The sequence below is a fragment of the Entelurus aequoreus genome, linkage group LG06 (assembly GCF_033978785.1).
Source record: "Entelurus aequoreus isolate RoL-2023_Sb linkage group LG06, RoL_Eaeq_v1.1, whole genome shotgun sequence".
In the NCBI taxonomy this organism is placed as follows: Eukaryota; Metazoa; Chordata; class Actinopteri; order Syngnathiformes; family Syngnathidae; genus Entelurus; species Entelurus aequoreus.
In genome coordinates this window covers 17870331-17884311 of record NC_084736.1, presented here as the reverse complement: position 1 = coordinate 17884311, position 13981 = coordinate 17870331, and the positions used below count along the sequence as shown (strand labels likewise).

Sequence of the window (13981 nt, the reverse complement as noted above, 5' to 3'; positions counted from 1 at the left end):
AACTGTTTGTTGCTCCAAATATTCAATGTCTTTTTTGTGCCTGGGTCCGTATCAAGATTTTCCAACATTGGTGGGAAAATGACCTGACCTAGGTAGCCTTGAGATAATCGCTCCTTAAATCCTAACTCAACGTGAGCAGAGTGAGAAAACCGACCGGGGCAACTTCAAGCAGCGGATCCATCGATACCAGCTAAAATGATTAAAGCCTCCTCCCTCTCTTTTGGCAACAACTTGCTCAAGGATTAGGAGTGGAATAACAGGGCAAGCTGTGCGATGGGAAGATAAGAAAATCGAGAGGTGAGTAAACCCCTTTTTTTGCTTCAATTAAATTACATTACAACTGTTGGAGGAACAGAGAGTGCAGGCAATAGCATTAGCACTGATAAGCGGCCAAAGGAAGGTGTAGGGAAATGAAAAGGAAGCAGAATGTACAGACCATGTCTACTTTTACTAGCATTATTGTCTAAATAGCTGTTTTGGTGGTTGCATGAGTGCTACCAGTACTGGAGTGCTGCAGTTTTCCAGTGGAAACATGAATTCTGACATGTACTAAGACATCATGAAGCAAACACATGGCAGTTTTCCAACATGAGGAGACCAAACACACCTTCAAGATGATTGATTCAAATGCCCTGCTAAAGAAGATAAGGGTGAAGGACAAATATGTCTCAACTGAGCACCTGTGGTGCATCGTCAAGCAGAAGTAAGGAAGGTAGTTGGAGTGCAAAGTGTGTAACATCCACTAGTTCCATGAGTGATATCATCATGGAGAAGTGGAAGAGGATACCAGTAACAACATGAGGAGCTCAACACAAAATCCATGTCGAAGAGGATTAAGGCAGTGCTAGATAACAATGTGCTCACAAGAAATATTCACACCAACCACATTATGTGGACTTGTTCACTGTGAGGTGTACTCACTTGTATTGGCAAATATTTACACGTCTATGTCAGGGGTGCACGTTATGGCAATTGGGAGCTAATGGTCGATCTCGGAGGGTGCCGGTCGATTGCCAGGTATTAAAAAAAAGACCTAAAATCTAGCTATCATCAATCTTCACTGTGACGTCACATTTGTCACTTGATTGACATACACGGCAAGCAAGGGTCTTGTGAGATCCCCGCTTTGGGTAGAGCTCAGTATGAAGAAAAAAAACAATCGGCAGGAATGCAAGAAACACTTTTTATTTCATCACAGACTTTCTACCAAACACGTGTCATCAAAAGTGTAAAGACCAACCACACAGTTCCAGGCTTCACAATCCTTTCAATCCTTCTCCATCCTGTCTGCATTAACAAAATAAGAGTCTCAGATTAGTAGCGCACTCTATATTTCTTGTAAAGGGCATTAAAATAAAAAAAAGTATGGATGCTGGACAAATAAGAAGCTAAACACCAACCACTTTCATGTGGTATTGGAAAGAAGAGGATTTTACCCCTCCCAATGTAAATTTAAAGTACTGGTTTTGTCAAAATCTACTGTAAATCTCTACTGATTTCAACCAGTGCAAGTCATCAGAATAATATAATACACCAATTTATATTATTGTCTTCAAGAAAGAAGGTAATCTATTTTCTATTAAACACATTTAACATGGTGACAAAATAAATATATATACATACAGTATATATAGCCTCAACATAGTTGTGACGATCTGTCACATTTGTCACTTGTCATGTTTCCTTAGTTGTGTGTTTATTTCCTGGTCAGCGCTCTTATTTTAGTTCCACTTCCTGTTTGTCTCCCTGAGCGCTTTTCCGCTCACCTGTCCCTGATTGGCAGCCTGGCACACCTAGTTGCCGTTGCCAATCAGGCTGATTATTCATGCCTGCCTCGCCCTCCAGTCAGGGCTCAAGGATTGTTTTTGTGTTCAATGTCACATACTGTCTTGTTTCTTGTAGACTGCTTATGCTTTTGCGCACTTCCCTGCTGCACCTCCTTGAGCTATTTGTAAGAATTAAAAGACTCTTACCTGCAGGTCATCCTATTGTCTTCTGCATGTTGGGGTCACAACTACCGCAGCCATGGGAGTCCCTGACAGTAGTCATCTAATACAGTGGTTCTCAAATGGGGGTACGCGTACCCCTGGGGGTACTTTAAGGTATGCCAAGGGGTACGTGAATTTTTTTTAAATTATTCTAAAAATAGCAACAATTCAAAAATCCTTTATAAATATAAATAAAAACCTATCTTTTTTACCAAATGGTTCAAGAAAGACCACTACAAATGAGCAATATTTTGCACTGTTATACAATTTAATAAATCAGAAACTGATGACATAGTGCTGTATTTTACTTCTTTATCTCTTTTTTTCAACCAAAAATGCTTTGCTCTGATTAGGGGGTACTTGAAATAAAAAAAAATTCACAGGGGTACAACACTGAAAAAAGGTTGAGAACCACTGATCTAATAAGTAGCTTGCCTGCTGAAAAAGTGTGGGCACCCCTGGTCTATGTGTTGACTCTTTTTTTTTTTTTTAGTAAATCTATACTGCTATACAAGCTTTACTCCAAAGTATATCCAAGTCTACTTTCTATAATATTGTCCCTTGACAAGATATAATACAATTATTGCTGCTTGTACGTTGCAGAGTATACATCACAGTGCTTATTTTTAACTTGCATGACTATCATTGTTATCAATCTCTGACAAACTGAGATAAATCTCTCTTTTCTACTGGCTAAGGCGGCCATTTCAATAGTCTCCAGAATCACTAAACACGCTCTATTAAAAACACCAACAGAGTTTGTATGCATTGAAGAACTCAGCAAACACACAATGCATTAAGCGGACCACATGTGTAAATACTATAAAGAGATGTAAACATGTTTAATGGCAGAGAGATCAAAGAAGATGATCTTATTTGTCAAAGCACTCGTACAAACAAGTGGCGATACACTGTAATCTCCAACAAGCGCAACAAAAGAAGAAACATGCTTTGTGTCTTTCCCTGCCAAAAGGACTGGGATGAGCAAGAATAAAGATGCTGCTGCAGAAATATTTGGCTACAAGCCTGCTGGAGTGGTTGATTTTCAAGGACATGTTTTCGTCTCCATCCTGTGCTCCGCCTACAAACCCACAGTAGTAATCCAAGTTCAGCCCATTTGCACTACTGTGTTGCCCTAGCTTGCAGCTAAAACATGCATCCATTCTCGCTTGGAAGCATGGCTCACACATCAAAGCCTCTCTTTACGGACAATTAGCTGTTTGAAACATAACAATGTTTCCTCTAATACCGGTCAGGGGCCTTTATTCAACTGCAGAGAGTATCTGGTGCATAGTGGAGTGTGAGGGGATATGCAAAATTAGTGAAATGAAGTAAAACGAAGCGATCGGCTCCAATCATTCGAAGGGAAAATCTCCATCGCAAGAGCCGCGTAGTTGCCGCCATGTTTTCTAAAGCCAAACGGCGCTAGTGCACATGCGCTCCTGCGACTCCGTTTCCAGTAAGTAAGCAGTGTTGCTTAAAATGCATTCATTAATGACTGTTTTTCGGTAATTAAAAATGTAAATGGTATTACTAACCGTCTGGAATTTTACTTCGGTTTATCATTATACTGTTTACCGTTACATCCCTAATATATATATATATATATATATATATATATATATATATATATATATATATATATATATATATATATATATATATATATATATATATATATATATATATATATATATATATATATATATATATATATATATATATATATATATATATATAGTACAGGCCAAAAGTTTGGACACCTTCTCCTCATTCAATGCGTTTTCTTTATTTTCATTGTAGATTGTCACTGAAGTGAAAACCATTTCAGGTGACGATCTCTTGAAGCTCATTGAGACAATGCCAAGAGTGTGCGAAAAAGTAATCAGAGCAAAGGGTGGCTATTTTGAAGAAACTACAATATAAAATATGTTTTCAGTTATTTCACCTTTTTTTCTTAAGTACATAACTTCACATGTGTTCATTCATGTTTTGATGCCTTCAGTGACAATCTACTATGTAAATAGTCATGAAAATAAAGAAAATACATTGAATGAGGTGTGTCCAAACGTTTGGCCTATACTGTAAACACACACAAATAAATAAAAAATAAAAATAAAATATATATATATATATATATATATATATATATATATATATATATATATATATATATATATATATATATATATATATATATATATATATATATATATATATATATATATATATATATGTACACACACACAAATACATACATATGTATATATAAAGAGTAACTTGGTAAAACCAGTTGTCTGGTCAGCTTTGCTACCGTGCTCAGACGACCATATTTTTAATATAATTATATTTTCATATAAGAAAACGGAAATGCTGATTATCGGTCCTGCTCAACACCGACATCTATTTAATAATACCACCTTAACATTTGACAACCAAACAATTAAACAAGGCGACTCGGTAAAGAATCTGGGTATTATCTTCGACCCAACTCTCTCGTTTGAGTCACACATTAAGAGTGTTACTAAAACGGCCGTCTTTCATCTCCGTAATATCGCTAAAATTCGTTCCATTTTGTCCACAAACGATGCTGAGATCATTATCCATGCGTTCGTTACATCTCGTCTCGATTACTGTAACGTTTTATTTTCGGGCCTCCTTATGTCTAGCATTAAAAAATTACATATGGTACAAAATGCGGCTGCTAGACTTTTGACAAAAACAAGAAAGTTTGATCATATTACGCCTATACTGGCTCACTTGCACTGGCTTCCTGTGCACCTAAGATGCGACTTTAAGGTTTTACTACTTACGTATAAAATACTACACGGTCAAGCTCCTGCCTATCTTGCCGATTGTATTGTACCATATGTCCCGGCAAGAAATCTGCGTTCAAAGAACTCCGGCTTATTAGTGATTCCCAGAGCCCAAAAAAAGTCTGCGGGCTATAGAGCGTTTTCTATTCGGGCTCCAATACTATGGAATGCCCTCCCGGTAAAAGTTAGAGATGCTACCTCAGTAGAAGCATTTAAGTCTCATCTTAAAACTCATTTGTATACTCTAGCCTTTAAATAGACTCCCTTTTTAGACCAGTTGATCTGCCGTTTCTTTTCTTTTCTACTCTGCTCCCAACCCGGGGTGGACCGCTAGCCTGTGCATCGGATGGGGACATCTCTACGCTGCTGACCCGTCTCCGCTCGGGATGGTTCCTGCTGGCCCCACTATGGACTGGACTTTCGCTGATGTGTTGAACTTTCACAATATTATGTCAGACCCACTCGACATCCATTGCTTTCGGTCTCCCCTAGAGGGGGGGGTTACCCACATATGCGGTCCTCTCCAAGGTTTCTCATAGTCATTCACATTGACGTCCCACTGGGGTGAGTTTTCCTTGCCCGTATGTGGGCTCTGTACCGAGGATGTCGTTGTGGCTTGTACAGCCCTTTGAGACGCTTGTGATTTAGTGCTATATAAATAAACATTGATTGATTGATTGATATTTTTAGATGCAAATGTCAATGCTCCTATTAGGCACACGTGATAAAGGTGTTTGTGAAATCCCCTAATGTTTTTTGTTGCTAAATTAACCACAACATTTGCACCGCAAAAAACATTATGTCGCTACTTGTCTGACGTTTCCTAATAAAAAACAATTAAAAAAACTTAAGGGGAACTGCACTTTTTTTGGAATTTTGCCTATCATTCACAATCATCATTATGAGAGACAAGAAGACAAAAGGTTTTTGAGATTTTTTTGCATTCTAACATGTAAAAAAATGGGATCGTTCTTGGTGGCTGGCAATGCAGCTAATGGGAGCAATAAATTCTACCTCTAAATCACTTTAAAATACCTTCAAAAACTGTCAACAATACTTTATTTACGTTCCGCAACTGTATACTAACCGAACTGTAGCGACATTGTTATTGTAAAAGCGAACACTGAGGAACTCTTTTTCTAGCGTACTAACACATCGGCATGCTTCGGTATTAGCCGTTGTCACACCCCGCCTTGGGTGAAGGTAATGTAACCTTTGCAAACCAGACTTTCAAACTAAGGATGGCAAGGCACGCAGATGTAAACAGTTTACAATCATTTATTTACAACCCAAAATGTCAAAAGGTGAACAACAACATGAGGAAACAGGCACCAACATCTGCAATAGTAATAGAGATATTAGTGTAGTATATTATATATAGTAAATACATATTCTAAATCAATTTCAAAGGCGCATGCGTTAAATCAACTATAGGCCTAAATAATTCATTAAAATAAGCATATTTAAAATAATCAAATAATCAAAATGTAAATCATCCATTATAACAAAATACATGTATTCACAATCAAAGGTCAATAATCAAATATGTCAAAGTAAATAATTAAAATATCAAAACATATTTAGCAAAACCAATTAGCAATCAACAAAACTAATTTAACCGGTTACAACACAACATAATCTCATCATCAAAATAATCACCTCAGTAGATGTTTGATGCATGGAGACCTGGGGCCGTACTTATCAAGCTTCTCAGAATTACTCCTAAGAAGTCTGCTAAGAGTTGACTTAAGAGTAAATAAATTATTCGCTGAAAGCTGCACTTAAAAGTTAGTTATCAAGCGTCTTACTCACACTTTCAGCGAAGTGTAGGACTGAATCTTAAGTGTCACACTCAGAGCTGAATTACGACATTACTATGTGCCGTAAATGGAATTTTAGGTGACGTCATTTCCGTGTCCATAGAAATGACCAATCACGGGAGGGAATCCGTTGTCTAAGAATAAATAAATATCTTGGAAATATTTAATTGGACAATGGGAGTGTATATTTTGACAATAAACTACAAAATAATACAAAACAAACTAGTCCCCGCCGGCACTCACGCTACCGCTCCCTCTCTTCTCTTCTCTTGCCCACACACTCACTGACGTCACTCACCTCACGGCCACACACATACGCTACTGTCATAACATTTTCTTGCCAATTCATTAATTAGGCAACTAATTTGAAACTGGTGTGGGTGGCTCTATATATACTAGCCCACTGCAGCCACATGCAGAAATCAACATGGAATCGAAAAGTATTAAATCTGTGACAAAAATAATACCCGCTCTGTCTAAACGATACCGTTTGATCAGCTGCTCGTCATCAAACAAATCCAGGACATCGTTCCGCTCCCTGAATGTTCGCGCACGTCTCTCTCGCCTCAGTGCCATCCCCTGCTTGCAACTCCTAACCACTTAAGACACCTCTGAAGGTCTCTTAAATATCGTGGAGAGTAGGAGTGATTATTAGACTTAAGAACGTTGATAAAAAGCTTTTATTCTTAAGTTTGAGAGTAGGACTAAATTTCGCAAATTCTCAGGACTTAAGTGTAAAATGGCACTCTATGAAGCTTGATAAGTACGGCCCCTGAGCTCCTGCTCAAGACAAATAACCTCCTCTGACAGTGACAGACAGCAGACTGTCAGAAAAATTGCATTTTTCAACTTAAATAGCTCATAGCTCCTCCCACTACATGGGACAAATTTCACGGAGGGATTAAAAATGCTGTTCTTCTGTAAAATACACCATAACCATCACACGTCTAAAAGTATTCACATAGTACTTTTGAGTTTGTAGATCAGTCATTTTTGTATACTCAGCGTATTCAGGCTTGGATAACATAACTTTTAAATGTCCAGTGTCCTCCTCTAACACCCAGCTTTGACAACCATGGTTCGGCCCAAATTGGGCCTAATCAGTGAAGGCAGGTGTGTTCACCTATATAAAGCCCTCAGCCCCACCCTGACTTTTTTAGCCACCAGTTCAGAGCCATGATGAGTGAGAGGTTATAATGTGTTGGATTGCATGCTTTTTACTGACTAAAAAAGATTGAATGTTTGTTGTTGTCCAAGTTGTGCTTCTTTCCAAATGTGCACAGTTTTTAAGGAAGTTTAAGGGCAAACAGTGACAGTGGGAGTGGGTGGGGGAGGGTCAAACTGTCACAGTCGTAATAGCTAACTACGGAAAGGGATTAGCTATCTTCTACGTCAGCACAAAACGCGTATGAGTTTGTAATACACAGCACAATGAGATAAGACACCAATCTGTATTGACTGATAAACATGAACAATCATATTACAGCATCTGTAAAGTATTATCCCCCCATGTTTAGTTTGTACACAGCTAGCCAGACAGCGTAGGGTACTGGGGGCGGTATAGCTCGGTTGGTAGAGCGGCCGTGCCAGCAACTTGAGGGTTGCAGGTTCGATCCCCGCTTCCGCCATCCTAGTCACTGCTGTTGTGTCCTTGGGCAAGACACTTTACCCACCTGCTCCCAGTGCCACCCACACTGGTTTGAATGTAACTTAGATATTGGGTTTCACTATGTAAAGCGCTTTGAGTCACTTGAGAAAAAGCGCTATATAAATGTAATTCACTTCACTTCACTACTGTAGTTGTGTATCATGATCAATATAAAATGTGATTCACTCGATGGACACCGTTTTAGGCAACGTTCGCACCAACACATTTTTCTATGCGTGTGAACCTTTTGTCCACACGCAAATTTAAGTTTTTGTCATACAGTTCACATGTTTTTTTAATGCATTCTAACTCGTAAATAAACATAAATAAAAGTCTGTTTACAATGGAGTCAATGGGATGTCCTTTATTGAACCGTGCCATTAGGGTTGCAAAGAGTGCTCACAGTGCAACTGGCTGCTTGACTTCCTCACAGACAGACCCCAGTCTGTGAGAGTGGGCAACAGCACCTCCCGTGCCATCTCCCTGAGCACCGGCTCCCCCCAGGGCTGCGTCCTGAGTCCGCTGCTGTTCACATCGATGACCCATGACTGCTGCGCCAGGTCCACTACTAACCACATTGTGAAGTATGCGGACGACACAACAGTAATGGGCCTCATCCGTGACAACAACAACATGGACTACAGGGAGGAGGTGAAACATCTGGTTGACTGGTGCAGAACCAACAACCTGGTCCTGAACGTCGACAAGACCAAGGAGATAATCCTCGACTTCAGGAGGCACCAGCCCAGCCACACTCCACTCTTTGTCAATGGCACAGTAGTGGAGATCGTAAGCAGCACCAAGTTCCTGGGGGTGCAGATAACTGACAGTCCAGTGTTTCCCATAAACTGCCAAGATACCTGTGGCGGTGGGGGCGTGGCTATGGGCGTGGCTATGGGCGTGGTCACCATGACATCTAGTAATTTGCATAATGTACTACAATTATTTGATTTTCTCTAAAAAGGCTAAAAAAATGCATACTTACTAATTAATAATAGTTTTGTTTTAAACGTGCATCCATCCATCCATCCATTTTACAATATAATTACAACACTTTATGTACATATTTATATACAGGTTTGAACAATAAGTTATTCACTGAAATATATTTATTAATTGTGGTTCTTACAAAAAATATATCTTATAAAATATAAAAGCTAAAATGTATCAAAGCTCTGCCCCTTTAATTAGTGCATACTAAATAATTTAACTTTAGCCTACAACTACAACCATATTATTTACCAGCAACAGGGAATAAGCGGTAGAAAATGGATGGATGGATGGATGGATAAAGTGAAACAGAGGCAGAGGTGTCCTGCCACAGTCAGTAACAAATAAACAGAAAACAGTAGTGGTGGTAGATAGACACAGAGCTTCATCAAACATCTGATCCACTGAACAAAGAGCTCCAAAAATCTTGAAATTTAGACTGCCATCAGTTTTACACTTAACCATGTGTTTCCTACTGCCTGCAGACTTTGCACCCTTTGTTATATACACATGTTGTGTTTCTAATATAAATACATTTAATAAAGTCAAATACAAATAAGGCAACAAGAGAAGTATCCTACACTTCTCTTTTATAAAGTAAATCTGAACAGCCAATATGGTCATCTACATAAACTATATGATTTGCCTGAGAAGCTGGAGAGGACAAAAAAAAAAAATTTTGTTTGTTTTTTTAAAATTTGTTTTTGTTTGCTTGTTTTTTTGTGGCGGACGTAATTCTTTCGTGGCGGGCCGCCACAAATAAATGAATGTGTGGGAAACACTGACAATATGACCTGGTCCCTACACAGGGAAAAGAGCTCAGCAGTGCATGCACTTTTTTGCGTTTGATGAAAAGAGCACAGCTCCCTCCCCCGTTTCTCACCACATTCTACAGAGGCACTATAGAGAGCCTACTGACCAACTGCATCTCTGTCTGGATTGGAGCCTGCAGTGCCTCAAACTGGAAGTCTCTGCAAAGAGTGGTGAGGACGGCGGAAAAGATCATTTCAGACTCCTCTTCCTCCTATCCAGGAAATCGCAAAAAGCCGCTGCCTGACCAGGGCTGCGAAAATCTGTAGAGACTCCTCCCACCCCCACCAAGGACTGTTTTCACTGCTGGACTCTAGAAAGAGGTTCCGCAGCCTCCGTAACAGCTTCTTCCTTTAGGTCATCAGACTCTTGAACGCATCAAAATAATTCCCTCAATTCCCCCCCAAAAACGGATTAACTTGCTGGAATATAAAGACAATATAACGTACATCCATAAACAAGGATGCATATGAAAAAGTGCAATATATTTATCTGTACAGTAATCTATTCATTTATATCTGCACCTTATTGCTCTTTTATCCTGCACTACAACAAGCTAATGAAACAACATTTGCAGCTGAGATAGGCTCCAGCACCCCCCGCGACCCCGAAAGGGACAAGCGGTAGAAAATGGATGGATGGATGTACTGTAAAGTTCAAATTTGAATGACAATAAAAAGGAAGTCTAATTCTATTCCGCCCATTAAGCTCTATAAATAACCATCCAAAAAGCGCTCACAATACTCCATTTACATTTCGTGACTTGAATTTTAACCAAGTATTCGTAATATTGTTATTATAAGCGCTAACGCGGACAAACTATAGCGGTGCCGTGATCAGAGAGAGCTAACTAGCTTGCGTGGCTATGTTGACATCAATGGCTGGGGAGCTGCTTTCTCACCTCTGAGGTTGTAGAACGTTAATCTAGATCATAAATAACTGATAGTAGAAACATTAGGACATAATTTGACAAGTTGGTCAACTTTGGCTTTCAATTTAAAGACACGGAAAGACGCTTGGTTCTGTCCCAATATTTTCTTTATGAGAATTATGAGTCGTTCTTCATCTTAACGGGAATATATCAACATCCTAGCAGTCAATGTAGAGTAAGTGATGTTTTATTATGTTTGTTGGCTCTCATGATGTCTGCAGTGAGTAGTAAACAGTTATGTTGTCAAAGGGAAAGGGGAACGTGGTGATGCATTTTTGAAATTATGCACCGCCATATGCTTAAAATGAGCAAAATACATAAATATTAAATGTTACTATGAAGGTGCATGTTACTACATTACATATGTACTTAGTGTGTATACAAAACCTTGATTGTGGTGCTTGAAAGTTTTTTAGGGCTTTGAAAACAGAGGAGAGCGACTCCTATAAGCTCCATTGTAGGCAAACTTGTGATCATATTTATTTACTATTTAGAATGCATAAAAAAGACAAACATATGTGTTCTTGTCTTACATAAGGATTGTGAATGATAGGCAAAATTCCCCCAAAAAGTTCCCCTTTAAGAAAACTCTGGCTAAGGTGAAGATTTGAAACAATTTCAGCGGCTTAAGTGTTTGCCTATGGATGGTTTTTGGGAAATGTGCGACATTATTTTATGTATTCAAACATGATTTAACAACAGAACACAAATAATTAAGTTATTGACAAAATTCAATTTTGTGAAGTGGTGGATGTGCACGCTTCAAAAACGTTTGTGTGGACATGGCCCTAGCGTGATGAAAGCCTTGACTCTCGACCAGGGGTGTCAAACGTACGGCCCGAGGGTCGGATCAGGCCCGCGGACAGGTTTTATCCGGCCCGCAGGATGAGTTTGCTAAGTATGAAAATTAACCTGAAATTTTTGAATGAAAGAAACATCTGTTCTAAATGTGTCCACTGGATGTCGCAATAGCAATTCTTTGTATTTTTGTAGATAAAAATAAACCACATGAAGTTAGTACATCATGTGGGACGGCGTGGCGAAGTTGGTAGAGTGGCCGTGCCAGCAATCGGAGGGTTGCTGGTTACTGGGGTTCAATCCCCACCTTCTACCATCCTAGTCACGTCCGTTGTGTCCTTGGGGAAGACACTTCACTCTTGCTCCTGATGGGTGCTGGTAGCGCCTTGCATGGCAGCCCCCGCCATCAGTGTGTGAATGTGTGTGTGAATGGGTGAATGTGGAAATACTGTCAAAGCGCTTTGAGTACCTTGAAGGTAGAAAAGCGCTATACAAGTATAACCCATTTATTTATTTATTTACATCAGTCGAGGAAAATAATCAAACTACATAAATAACATACTGTAATTTGATTTTGATATATCCATCCATCTTCTTCCGCTTATACGAGGTCGGGTCGCGGGGGCAGCAGCCTAAGCAGGGAAGCCCAGACTTCCCTCTCCCCAGCCATTTCGTACAGCTCCTACCGGGGGATCCCGAGGCGTTCCCAGGCCTCCTACCGGTCAGACGTGCCCGAAACACCTCCCTAGGGAGGCGTTCGTGTGGCATTCTGACCAGATGTCCGAACCACCTCATCTGGCTCTTCTTGATGTGGAGGAGCAGCTTCTATATATCCATCCATCCATTTTCTACCGCTTATTCCCTTCTGGGTCACGGGGGGCGCTGGCGCCTATCTCAGCTACAATCAGGCGGAAGGCGGGGTACACCCTGGACAAGTCGCCACCTCATCACAGGGCCAACACAGATAGACAGACAACATTCACACTCACATTCACACACTAGGGCCAATTTAGTGTTGCCAATCAACTTATCCCCAGGTGCATGTCTTTGGAGGTGGGAGGAAACCGGAGTACCCGGAGGGAACCCACGCAGTCACAGGGAGAACATGCAAACTCCACACAGAAAGATCTCGAGCCCGGGATTGAACTCAGGACCTTCGTTTTGTGAGGCAGACGCACTAACCCCTCTGCCACCATGCTGCCCCACACACACACACACATACATACATACATACGTGTGTGTATATATACATACATACATACATACATACATATTGATATAATTTTTTGAAAATTGACAGAAATGGATGGATGGATGACACCAATGAGTTGACTGATGAACATTATCACATAATTTATTCAGAAAATATAAAAAACAACAAAGTATATATACTATTAACCGCAACAGGTAATTGTAAAAAAAAAAAACTAAAAAAAAAACATTATGATTTGTACAATTTCAGAATGTGCTTGTTCTATTTTTAAATAAAGACAACAATCTGAAGTTGTCTTTATTTTTAAGTTATCATGACGTGATTTTACCAGTCCGGCTCACTTGGGAGTAGATTTTTCTCCATGTGGCTCCCGATCTAAAATTAGTTTAAACACCCCTGCTCTAGACCTTCTTTGACGGTTCCTGACCGACAGCCACATCTGCAGGACTCCTATTGGCAATTAGTTCAATTACCTCTTAATGGCCTCTCTGGAGAGAAAGCCACTGATTATGTTGGATGAGCCGTTCACTTGTTCAGTGATTTGTTCGCGCAGCTCGGAAACCCTCCACACGAAGTGATGGTTATGAGCCGAGCAGGCGTGAGATGACCAATAACAGCAAACTATGGGAATGTTATACCTGAGCTGACACATATACTTTGGTCCACAATGCGAGTTAAGCATGAGAGCGCAGCACAAAAGACCTGTGCTGACGGCACGCTAACCAGACTGTGTGCCGCCTCCCCGCTGACAGCGTGTGGAATTATCTTTGCTGGCAGCATGGCAAAACTCACAGTGGGTTTGGGTCGTTAACTAGGGGACTGGCACATAACCGTAATGGAGAAACAGTTAAACAGGGGAGGAGGGAAAAAAGGGGAAGGACTGAACCTTCAAAGTGATGCTTTCTGTCCGATCTGACGCCATCTTTGGACACCTCCTGCAAACATGGGAAAATATACACATGATTAG

The 13981-nt window shown here is 40.0% G+C and overlaps 1 protein-coding gene across 1 annotated transcript in view; it reads left to right on the top strand.

The window, feature by feature from the left end:
- The first annotated feature begins 236 nt into the window (after positions 1–236).
- The window catches only part of tmem98 (transmembrane protein 98), a 31361-nt gene continuing 17616 nt past the window's right edge, over positions 237–13981 (top strand). Inside the window, exon 1 of the mRNA XM_062050143.1 lies at positions 237–297. The gene's annotated coding sequence lies outside the window, so the exon portion shown is untranslated. The remainder of the gene's footprint in view (positions 298–13981) is intronic.